The sequence below is a fragment of the Thermobia domestica genome, chromosome 6, assembly GCF_964235325.1.
Source record: "Thermobia domestica chromosome 6, izTheDome1.hap1.1, whole genome shotgun sequence".
Lineage (NCBI taxonomy): Eukaryota > Metazoa > Arthropoda > Insecta > Zygentoma > Lepismatidae > Thermobia > Thermobia domestica.
The window spans coordinates 27055333-27067489 of record NC_137459.1 but is presented as its reverse complement, the minus strand read 5'-3'; the positions used below and the strand labels follow the sequence as shown (position 1 = coordinate 27067489).

Sequence of the window (12157 nt, the reverse complement as noted above, 5' to 3'; positions counted from 1 at the left end):
AGTTGTCTTTTCACAAAAATTCCAGGAAGTTGGGATTTTCTTTTATGCTCTTTCTTTTTTATTTCTTTCTTTTCTTTTCTTTTTTTTTTTGTTTGGCTTTAATTGCTTTCTTCTGTTCTAAGATCTTGGCTATCATTTTATTTCTCCATTCATCTGACGATATGGCACTTGATAATTTATTTTGCTTCGTTGCCTCTTTGAAGTCTTTGCAATTGGTTCTGGCCAAAGTAAATTATTTTCACAATTTGGTGAGACTTGTCTACTGTTATTTGAACTTTTTTCGGGAGCTTTATCTATGACTGTCTATGACTTCTTAATATTATCGTTGCCTTTTTGAACTTGAAGCAATGTATCATCTTTCAAAACACCGTACAATCTTCCATTACATTATGGACCAATATTTCAGTACGATCTGCTTGACAAGGAAATAGAGAAGGAATATGCGAGGAAATCAGTCAGCCGATACACTTCAATCTTTTTCCAAACGTCTTTTCACTCAGCTATTTTTAATGTATTTAGAGTAGTCTACAGTATTTGCATTGAAAGGACACAAGCCACATTTCCTGAAACCATTTCTAATTGAATCGGAGAGAAAAGAACGGTTTACTGCTGTTGACAAGAGTGAAGAGAAATGAGATTTTGTTACACATTTATGTTTTTGGGTTGGCTTTGCCAGTCATGAATTGTCTTCTTCCATTCTATCTTGAGGGTTTGAAGACACTAACATCTGCTGGCTGAAGAATGTGTATTGTATCAGGTGGTAAGACATATAGAATTATTCAGTTTTCGATGCAAAACACATTAAGCTCCATAGTTGGATGTATGCGATGCCATTCAGCAAATAAAATTATTGGTCCTATAATGTTATTTCTTCCAGCCATTTGTTTATACCATTTACAATATACTCAAAAAGTATCAATCTTCACCCAGGCCTGTTTCTGATCTTCCCCAAAACCAGACCTCTGGCATACTTTCTATGATGTCAGGCGATGGTTTAACATACGGGAAAATAACCATTGGAAATACAGTTTCGCCATTTGCCAGAGAAAACTAGAAGAACAGTGATTGTTTGGACTTCATAAACATTTTTCAAACCTTTCGATACGATAACTTTACCAGTTTCGAGACAAAGGCTAAAACTAGTTTCATCACCATTAAAGATTCGGGTGGGATCTTGCAGAATATCGAATGCGTTAATGCTTTGGAGGTACCTCGAGTTCTTTAAACCACTTCCGAATAAATTCTTCGGTGACTGTTGCTCTTGCCTTCTGGAACTCTGCAAACTAATTCTGGGTTTCCTCATAAGAACAATTTATAATATTTCTCTCCTAGATAGCTCTCTTTGAAAAGTTTCTTTCTATTGTCACTTTTTACAATATTGTATACTGTATTCAATATATCCATTTTATTTTGCCCAAATCCAACTTTGGCTATTTTAGTGTGTTGCGAGAAACATTGAATGTTCTGCTAGCTTCGTATCGTCATTCCATTTTCTACAGCCCTCAGTGCATTGTACAGAGACTCTTCTAAGTGCTGGTGAATTTTCATCTCTTAACTTCAATTTTTCTTCCTTTTCCATTCATTTATATTTACTTCCATAAAATGAGTAAGTGGGAACCTGGTTTTTTGCAAATTTGGATATTGATATTTAAAATTGCAGTAAAATTACCAACAGGGCTGACTTTTGGCTTTCGAGGCACCAATACTCAGCCTTTACATTTTTACCGGGGCTGACTACTGGAAAAACAAAGATTTGTGAGTCATGCTGTATGTTATTAACAGATGGGAAGTGAATACTTGGTCTGGGCATGTGATGGACGAAATTGCACACATATGCGATAATTTCAGTACTCAGCCCCGGGGGCTGACTATTAGAAAATCACTCATTTTTCAATTCCAGTACTCGGCCCCCCCTATACAAACGAAATGCTCAAAATCTACAAAAAAAAAAATCTGTTTTCATTTCCTTAATATATACAAATTAAAAAATAAAAAGAATATTTATTATTTTTACATTAGATAACAAATACACACTTGTAACAAAAAGTCTCGTTTGTTATTTTTTACGTAGCAGATTCACGCATTACAACATAGTGTCTTCTTTGTCCACCTATTGCTGCGACACTAGGTGACATTTCGGTGTGACATGTGATCGGCTGTGTAGAGAATGAATGTCTAAAAGCTAAGCTTCATATTGATAAGGGTCAAAACGTAACGTTTTCTTATTTTTGTTTCGAAAATGCGTAAGTGGCCGACTACTGGTGAGGGGCTGACAAGTGGCACATTCACCCTATACCTATCATAGTCTGGGTATTGGCTGCATTCCCCCCAGTTTTTAGCTTCTAGATCCGCCACTGATGGTAGAATGACTTCTGATGTTATTGATACAACAAAACAATTCACAATATACCAGTAATCATGTCACCATAAGTAGTATTCAATGAATGTTGTTCGATATTGTTTTTGTTTATACATAAATAATAATAATAATAATAAAACACAATACAATTAATACCATATGTATATTTTTAAGTATTAAATATACCTATATCATGTATTTGAGTATTAATTTTTCTTTTTGAAATATGGGCTTAAAATATTAAAATCACTGTAATAAAATGTAAAATATAGACTAGGATGGGGGAGGCGCCAAAAAGTCACTCTGCCCGGGTGAAAATTGTGCCTTGGTTCGCCCCTACCAACCGCTGCACCAAAGAATAAACGAAGAATTAACGCTGGAATTTAAAATGAGTGATGTGAAGTGCTGTACCACGATTTACAAATTCATAGTCGGTCCCGTTAGTGCAGAAGTAAAAGTGTAGGAGTGGGAATACTTCCCCTTGAAACGTCACAAACTCACGCTCTCCACCTTTTGAACTGCAAGAACTGTGAGAAAGCTGAGCTTGTGGTTATACGTTTTGTGTCCAACGACGTGGTTAGCAGGTGTCGCCCGAATCACACCAACAGCAGGTAAGAGGAACCAAATAACGCGTTTGTGGGGTGTTTGTGAAAGAAACACAAACTTTATAACAGAACTAGATATTTTGAAGGAGAATACAACAATATTTTAGTTTTTGTTTTCTCTTTCTTTCAATATTGTTTGTTTATTTAAGGTGGATCAAGTATTATTTTTGTTTTTATCTTTTTAGTTGGTGTAGTACCGTGTTCCATGTCAATACAACCCGTTAAATAGAATCTCTGAACGAAACCCTCAGAAACCTTACACCACTAAAATAGATATGTAAATATTGAGTTATGTACACGATATTTGTCAAGCTATAGGTCTAACATATTATTGCCGGCATTATTTTATTGATGATACAGATGTGTTACTCAAAAAAAAAAAAAAAAAAAAGTTCCTTTTGTTTACTTTCTGAAGTTGGAAATTTATGACAAAAGCTTTATCGTAATTTATTTTATATGAAAGAATTCAGTGGGTTAGAGATTTGTGACAAAAAAGTTACAATCAAAATCAATTTATTAGCCCTTTACAGTGGATCTTCTAAATTTATTTGAATGCAAATAACGAAACGATAAAGGTGGAGCACTTAAGGGTGCTCACTACAGCGAAATTAAATTACCGCTAATTTTTGAGTTTTTCTGTAATATCTTCAAAACAAATATAAATATTCGAAAAACAGAAACGTAGTGAACTAGACAATACGATTTTGCATGTGGTACCTTTAGCACAATTCACCTATCTGCTTTTGGTATGCCGCTATTTACAGAACCCGCAAAAAATGCTAAATCTATCTACAGTTGCAAATCGAAAGCAGATGGATGACTTATGATAACGGTATCACGTGCAAAATCGTATTGACTAGTTTACTACGTTTCTGTTTTTCGAATATTTTTTATTTGTTTTGAAGATATTACAGAAAAGCTTTAAAATTAGCGGTAGTTTAATTTCGCTGTAGTGAACACCCTTAATACCCGCACTTCCATCAAAACAAGAGCTTTAACAAACGTGTTTTTCGTCGTCTTCGTTGTTCTAGAGCCTAACTCGTGCATGCTGTACGTGGTTCCTGGGTTCAATTCCCGGTAGGGCGGGCAGCAGTACATTACAATGGTTTGGATTCTGCCTTGAACTAGGTCGACATCTTCTATAGTTTCGATGTTGAAATAAAACTCTGAACTTCAAAGAAACAAACCACTGCGTTTTCATAATAGCAAAGTGGAATAATATACCTGAGAGATTCACCATTCTTCCCCTAACAGTATCGGTCATCCATTAGACGTCTATATACTCAATATATTAATTTCAGGCGCCGCGGCGGCTCAGTTATATAGCGTCCACCTCTGGTGGATGGGATCCTTGGTTCGATCCTAGCTCGAGCCAAGAGAGCTTTGTGGTGCACAAACATCGTGTTCGTGGATTTTCTCGGGGTTCTCCCACTTTCTTCATTCCACCATTTCATTAATTTCTTATCACCGTCTCCTTTAGCCTAGCCGCCATAACTGTGGGGCGTAAAACTTAAAGATTTCCTTTCATTTCAATAGGGCTATATTAATTTCTAGTTGCGGCTTTTTAGGGAAATCGCATCGATAAAAGTTTACATTTTGTCGGTATATGAGATGAAATCTTACCTAATGTATTAATTATTGTATATAACTTTCTAAGACTATAAGAAGCTTACTTTTCTTCGCTTTAATACTTAATTTTTACCGATATCGATTTCCTGAATAGCCGCAACTGTTTATTTCATATTCGTGAATACTTGTGAGAGGAAATAGGTCTCTGATAAATGTTCTTTACTTGGACCTTTTCCGAGTTCCAAAATTGTTATTGTTTCGATATATTCTTAACGTCGTATATTAGCATTAAAAACGTGTATTCTTTACCAGTAGCGGTGCAGAATTTCATCTACCTGCGGGGGAGGGATTTAAACTTCCAATTCAAATCGTTTCAGGATTTATATATATATATATATAATGCTCGTATTGTAAAAGTTTACTTTTTCATAACTTGTTCAAGGGGAATTAGAACCCAGAACCCCAGCTGCGTACGCTGTTTCCGCCTACAATGTTATTTTGTTAATATATTCGGAACAAATCAACCGTCTTCAATTGACTTTTCTTTGTTATAAAGCAGGCTCGTAGCCGGCCTGATTTCTTAGACAGAACAAAAATTAATATTGAAGGGACAATGAGGACATCAAGAAACTCCACAAAACTTACAGAATCTGTAACAGAGCTTTGGATCCTTTTCATCTTACATTCTGTCCATATTATTATTATTATTATTATTTAAACAAGCTGAAAGTTTCAGTGAGCGTTGAAGATGGCCCCTTCTGACCAGCCCTTGCTATGACCGTAGTCTATTTATGGGTTTATTTACGGGAGTACAGTTTATTTATGGGAGCACGGTGACTCAGTGTGCCCTCCCTGCTGTCCTAGTGGCTAGCGCGCGCTTCTTTCGTGTACGCGGTCCCGGGTTTGATTCCCCGTGGGGAGAGTCTTTGGAATTTTAACTGTCCTCGTTGTTTGTGGGTTCATGTCCCTGTTCGTAAGAGTAATTGAAAAAAAAAGTAAAATGAATTAAAAATAGTAGCAGTTAGGGAATTTAAGTTACTAAGAAAAGTAGTAGAATTCTTACCTCTGGTGCGTGGGGTCCCTGGTTTGATTCCCGACCACGTAAGTGTTTGGTGGACAATGTCGTGTCCAGGGGGGCGATCGCCCCCCTACCAGAAGAGGAAACTTTCTTATTTTATATAGGGGCCTATATAAATAAAACCCATCACAAAGTTTGGAGCCTTTAAAAGTAGCAGTATGACAACCTACCGCCCCCCCCCCAGAAGTCGGTCCTGGATCCGCCCCTGGTCGCGTCCGTGAGTTTTCTCAGGCTACTGCTGTTACCTTCCACTTTCTCATGTCACTGACTGCCATCTTCATTCACTTCTCTTAATTATCTGTCTCTCTCAGCCTAACGGAAGAAATCGTTGAACTAACGTTCCTGTCCATTAGCAGCTGAAAGGTTTGATTTCACTTTTACAGTGTATTTATATTCATAGACCGAGCAAAGTAGCTCAAGTGGTAGAGCGTTGGCTTCGCATTCGGGAGGTTGTGGGTCCGATTCCCGCTGCCGACCATCCTGACTGGGGTTTTCCAGGGTTTCCCTCAATCCCACCAGGTAAATGCCGGGATTGTACCTACTAAATAGGCCCTGGCCGATACCTTATCAAAATTCTTTCCATTGTTGTTGTTGTTGTTGTTAGATATCCAGTATAAAATGGCCTCTGAGCTGTATCTGGTGATTGTTAATTAAAAAAAAAAATAGTTAACATTCTGTACCTTGAAGAAACTATTCTTTGGAAGTTGATCTGGTCCTACGCTTTTCATACGTGCCATGGTGCGATGATAGGTTATTTTAGATCGTGGAAAATGTTTTTTTTTTTTTTTATTTATTTATTTTACGAAGGAATGAATAAAATGTAGTAAATTGGATTTAATCTCGTAAATAAATTTAAAAAATATAGGACCTTATACAGGGTCGTTTTGACGTATGATTAGCGTCATACTAAAGGCCTTACTACTGAAGGAATCATATGTTAGTTGAACTCTTTAGTATGGCACTAATAACGCGTCAGAAGGACTCTGCATAAGGCCCATATACTATTGTTAACTTAAAAATTCTCTTACTAAGTTCTGTTTTAGAACGGACAAAAAATAATTTGTGACTGTCACTGCCCACTCTACAGGTCTACTATAAAGATAAAGTAATTCTCGATACAGTAGCAAAAACGTCATTCTAAATTGTCCTTTCATTTGAAAGTTGTCAAGAAACCACGTAGGATATCTAGTAATTTCTGCTGGTGGCTCACAAATTTAGTTTCGACATCAAATCAGAAGTTTTGGAACAACATGGAAAAATTAGTGTACGAAACTATCTTAAAGAAAGAACTTTGGAAGAAAGCATGTAACAAAAAGTATTTTTTTAAAAAAAAAAAAAAGATTCATTAGGGGTCAGGTTTGCACCGATTTTTCCGTGGACCTTTCAGTGATATACGCATATAGCGTATTACTACTGAAATTTGGTTGGTTATGAAAACTGCTTCGTCGGGATACAGACCAAAGCAAAAGCAATACACAGGCGTCCTTTGATAGTGATTTTACATTTTTGACAACACCGAGGTTATGGTCTAGAGGCTAGTGTATGCTCCTTTAGCGCACGCAGTCCCGGATTTCTTTTCCGGTTCGAGGAACTTTAAATTTCAAGGAATTACGGTGGTTGGGATTCAGCTTTAAACTGCAGGTCCGCGTCTTATATACCTTCAGTACTGAAAAGGGACGCTAAACTCCAACCAGTCGAGGTTACGAATGATAGAGACCTACTCTTAACGTGGGCTCCAAATGACTCTGTGATTTGAAGTAAGTGTAGGGCCGGCCCTAGGCAATTTGTCGCCCCGTGGAATGGCATCATTTGTTGCCTCCTTTCTTCAGAAAGAACAAATCTTAAAAACCACGATTTTTAAGTATGATACCCCTTCATGAGCAGTGAAGGGGAGGAAAAAAGCACTCGCACTCAGAAAGGCCTAAACACTACAAATACAATCTCGTTCTATCTGTTTACTTAGAAAGGCTTAAACACTACAAATACAATCGTGTTCCATCTGTTTATTTATTTAAATAATAATCTACTATGTTAGCGAAAGATAAAGCAAACACACTTGCACAGGAAAGATGGCAATCCTTCTTATATAATTCAATATCATACTTCAATCTCAAAATATCAGTTAGAAATTCCAGTACAATTAGCTCTTTTATCTTTATTTCTTGATTTTCCTTCTACATCTGTTAAAAAGAAATTAAAAATCTTGTTTCCATCTTCAATGATAAGGAACTTGTTTCTGACAAAGACAAGACTAATTTTCGTATCAAACCTGTGATAACTAACTAAATGGAGCAGATGTTCGCCACTGTTCGAGAATTGAGTTCTTGTATTTGACAACTAAGGCCTATCAAGCAATTCATGCTGGGATTTGTTTGACCATTTGCTTTAGCACTGTTCATGTAGCTATGGCAGAGCCAGCAATGATAATATGCAGTTTGCATATGCACAGAGGAAGTCCTTACACTGCCTTAGAGTTGTATTACAGTACGTTCCATATATATCAGAGTAATTAACCAATGACTCGTAGAAAGTAAATTATTCATATTATTGAGATCTTCACTGTTTATGAAGGATATTTTGGAACTTAATATGACATCCGTTGAGTATTTATTTAGATATAACTAAAAAAAATAAATGTTTAAAAAACCCAATCTTAATTGGGTATCAATGGACACCTGTACTGGTAACGTTTCAATAGAGATTGAACATAGAACAATAACCAACTTCTTAATAATTGCCTAGAAATTGGATTTTTAAAGGACTCGTAATATGCTTTATTTGTCTCAAATGTTGATCAACAAAAGAAAAATTAACTATGCGCATGTAGTTTCATATTTCGCTTGTCGCGTTAGCTATTCACAAGATTGAGGGTGAATGAATGATTATGCTTCGGGAAAAGGAAGTATTAACGTCTTCCATACAAAATTTGATTAGCATTTGCCTCGTGTGGCTATTAAATCAGGTGTTTATTTGTTTCTGTAGGACATGAAAGCTATTCCTATTGAAAAAAAAAAAAAGTAATATGGCACTGAAGACTACGCTATGTAGAGATAACTGCAAGTTTGAAGTTTTTTTTTTTTTTTTTTTTTTAAAGCATTATTAATTTTGATTTGTGTTTTTCGTAGCCAATACCTTTAACATACTACTATTGCTTTTGCAGTTCAAACGCTAGCTGGTATTAACATGTACGGCACGAATGAGATACTGAAGAATTAGCTGGCATAATCGCTTTCGTTAAACGTAATTACACTATTTTTTTGTCATCGTTATTCAGTAGAAAAGAAAAAGTGGGGAAAATACGGACTTTCGTTACAGCATTTGTCAATGTAGGAAAGCCGGTATGCTTAACATCCGAGACAAATTTTGACTGATCAAACATCGCTTGTATGAATGTTCTCAGGGTTCCCCAATTTCTTCATTCCACCATTTTATTCATTACCGTAATTACCGTATCTCTTAGCCTCAGTGCATATCCGTATGGGACGTTAAATTAAAAAAAAATGACTGATATTATTCACACTTCCTCTAAATCAGTGATTGGAATTTTGTAAAGGAAATGCAGTATGAATACAGTTTCTTGAGTTACCTTCAAATTGCCGTAGGGCATTTCCCCTTGTCTTCTTCATGTTCTGCTTACACAATATCTCCTTCAAGGAAATTAGACCAGCTGTGGTTAATCCCCGCACAAGTGCTTAAGAACTTTCACTTCAACAGCTCCTTGTGTGTGGGTTTGAGCTTGACAGCTACTTTACTCGGAAAAACTAATAAATTTGTTGCGACTCATTCAGTTTGAAACGAGACCTGTCTACTCTTATCAAGCTGCATTTCCATTTTTAAAACTTTTTCTTTACTGAAAAATAAGCCATATATGTTTTCCTAATAATAACATACGATTACACAAACCTGAAATCTAAATGTGGTTACAACTTTTGTGCTAATAATAAATAGCAAATCGCGTTCCTGTTCAGTATCATCATTATTATTATCCATTTTGAAATGAATAAATTGAAATTCATATTATTTTTGAAACTAGGACCCATATTATTTTTGTTATACGTAAATGATTTGCCACATGACGTATCATTAGCAAGTACAACTATGTATGCAGATGACACAAGCCTAACAATAACAGGTACAAACTATGATATTGTCTGCGATAAAATTGACGAGACAACTCGTAGTTTAGAAAACTGGTTTGCCCAAAACAAACTAAAATTAAACACAGACAAATCTACAGCTCTAAATTTCCATCACATTCAAAATAAGCAGTGCGTAGAAATTGATATAGCGCTAAATAATCATAAAATCATGTACTCAAAGTCAACCAAATTTTTGGGACTCTGGCTAAATCACAACCTCTCCTGGGAAACTCACATATTTTCACTGGCCCAAAAACTCAATAAAATGCTCTATGCATTAAAATCAATTAAACATGTTTTACAATTTGACACGATTCGTAACTTATATTTCGGTCTCTTTCAGTCTTTACTTACATATGGCATAATCTTCTGGGGAAATTCTCGAAAAAGTAATATGTTGTTTGTAATACAAAAAAGGCTTTTAAGAACTATAGCAGGGGCCAAAATAAACGACCCATGTAGGCCAATATTTAAGGAATTTAAAATTTTGCCGTTACCCTCTCTTTACATGTTTCGACTGCTGCTCTTCGTCAAAAACAACATTGACTTATTTAACACACCATCAACACATAAATATGATACCAGGCGCAAGGATAAAATCCCCAGCAAACAGCACTTCACTAAGTTATATGAAAGGAATCCAATGTTTATGGGTTCTATATTGTACAATAAACTACCTCAGAATATTCGAAGGACAGAACAAAAAGGAGAGTTCAAGAGGTTAATGAAAACCTATCTGTTGCAGCACTGTTTTTATTCTGTAAACGAATTTTTAGATATGTAAGTGAATTTGTCTATTGATAGTTTTGGGTAGCATAGTAGTTTAATTCAATTGTCTATTGATAGTTTTGGAAATATATTGTTATGTAATGCTTTTATATCGTAGATGTAGCATAGTAGTTTATTTCAATAGGTATGTATTTGTCATTACTACGTGTTTTATATATTTGTACCCTTGACGAGTCTTATTCATACGCACGTAATCGTGCAATATGTATGACTAAAAAGACGAAATAAATGAATGAATGAATGAATGAATGAATAATGCGGTTTTCTAGTTGCAATCAAATTACCACAATACATGGTGTTTCAAAACGTATATAGGAGTTTTAAGGCTTTGCAGTATTTATTACATTTAACTTACAATTATAAATAATACATCGAAAGAAAGAGCAACTCAAAACAGTTTTTGCTACAATTGTTCAATGTCAGCACCATTCGTCATACGGCACACACGGAGACGATAGGCTATAAAGGACCATAAACTTTCCACTGGGATATGGCGCAAAACACATTCAATTTAGAGGAGTCTCGTTTCAACTGTACCATCTCGTGGGGATTTACTAACTCCCAGATGCGAACATTGAGTATTCACATCGCCACTTAGGTAAAATGTCGATTCATCACTGAAGACGACATGATCCATAAAATTTTCATCGGTATCCAGCAACATTTCATTTGCAAAGGTAGAACGTAAACCGTAGTCTGTAGACTTTGGGCTTGTAGCAACTGAAAAAAATGATAAGAACGTAGTTGTAAGCGTCGCCTTAAAATTCTCCACACAGGCGGTTGCACTGTAACTACAGATTCAGTCTTCGCAAAATGTAAAACACAAAAAACTTTCTGCTCACTAGTCGCCATCTTTGCTAATAGCGCTTTCTAACGGCAGACAGCAGCGGAAACAGTGCATGAGCATGCGTGCGTGCAAAACTGTTTGTTGCTCCTTCATTTTATGTATTATTTACAATTGTAAGTTAATTGTAATAAAAGTACAGCAGAATCTTAGAACACCGATATTCATTTTGAAATGCCCTGTAGTTTTACGTCAGCAGTTTACCTGCACGCTAGTGACATCTATTGGCGCCAGACAGGCAGCGCAGATAGTGATATAAGTTAGCGTGAGTGTTTGCTATTAGAAATTACGAGTAGAAAAATACGACAAAGACTGGCACATTTCTCATAGCCAAAAAGACCATGACATACAGTTTCAAAAAAGTACAATTTGTACGAAAGTCCATATTGTAAGGTATATCGTTGTATTCTTAAAATTTATAGGATTACTATTGGAATAAATTCAATAAATTGTACAAATATACGACATATGTTCGTGTTCAGACAACATAGTATCTTAGATTATATATACAGGGTGAACAATTTATCTGGAACATCCGTGATAACGGAGAAACCAGAAGAGGGAGAAAAGCGAAACTTTGCATGAAGCAACTATAAGAAGAGAGACATCGTTTTACGTATTAAACACCATCACCCAGTGAACATTGTAGCCATCCCAGTATAAAGATATATTTTTTTTTTCAAATGGCACTACGTCACATTATTACATATTTCAAGTCAGCATGCTAAACGAAAATTTAAAATACTACATTTATGATTTAGTGTTGCATACTAA

The 12157-nt window shown here is 35.7% G+C and overlaps 2 protein-coding genes across 2 annotated transcripts in view; one reads left to right on the top strand and one right to left on the bottom strand.

Moving 5' to 3' along the window:
• The window catches only part of LOC145687901 (uncharacterized), a 281153-nt gene that overhangs the window by 222911 nt on the left and 46085 nt on the right, over positions 1-12157 (bottom strand). The window lies entirely within an intron of this gene.
• LOC145687899 (alkaline phosphatase 4-like) overlaps positions 2815-12157 on the top strand; it is a 166149-nt gene continuing 156806 nt past the window's right edge. Inside the window, exon 1 of the mRNA XM_081761442.1 lies at positions 2815-2970. The gene's annotated coding sequence lies outside the window, so the exon portion shown is untranslated. The remainder of the gene's footprint in view (positions 2971-12157) is intronic.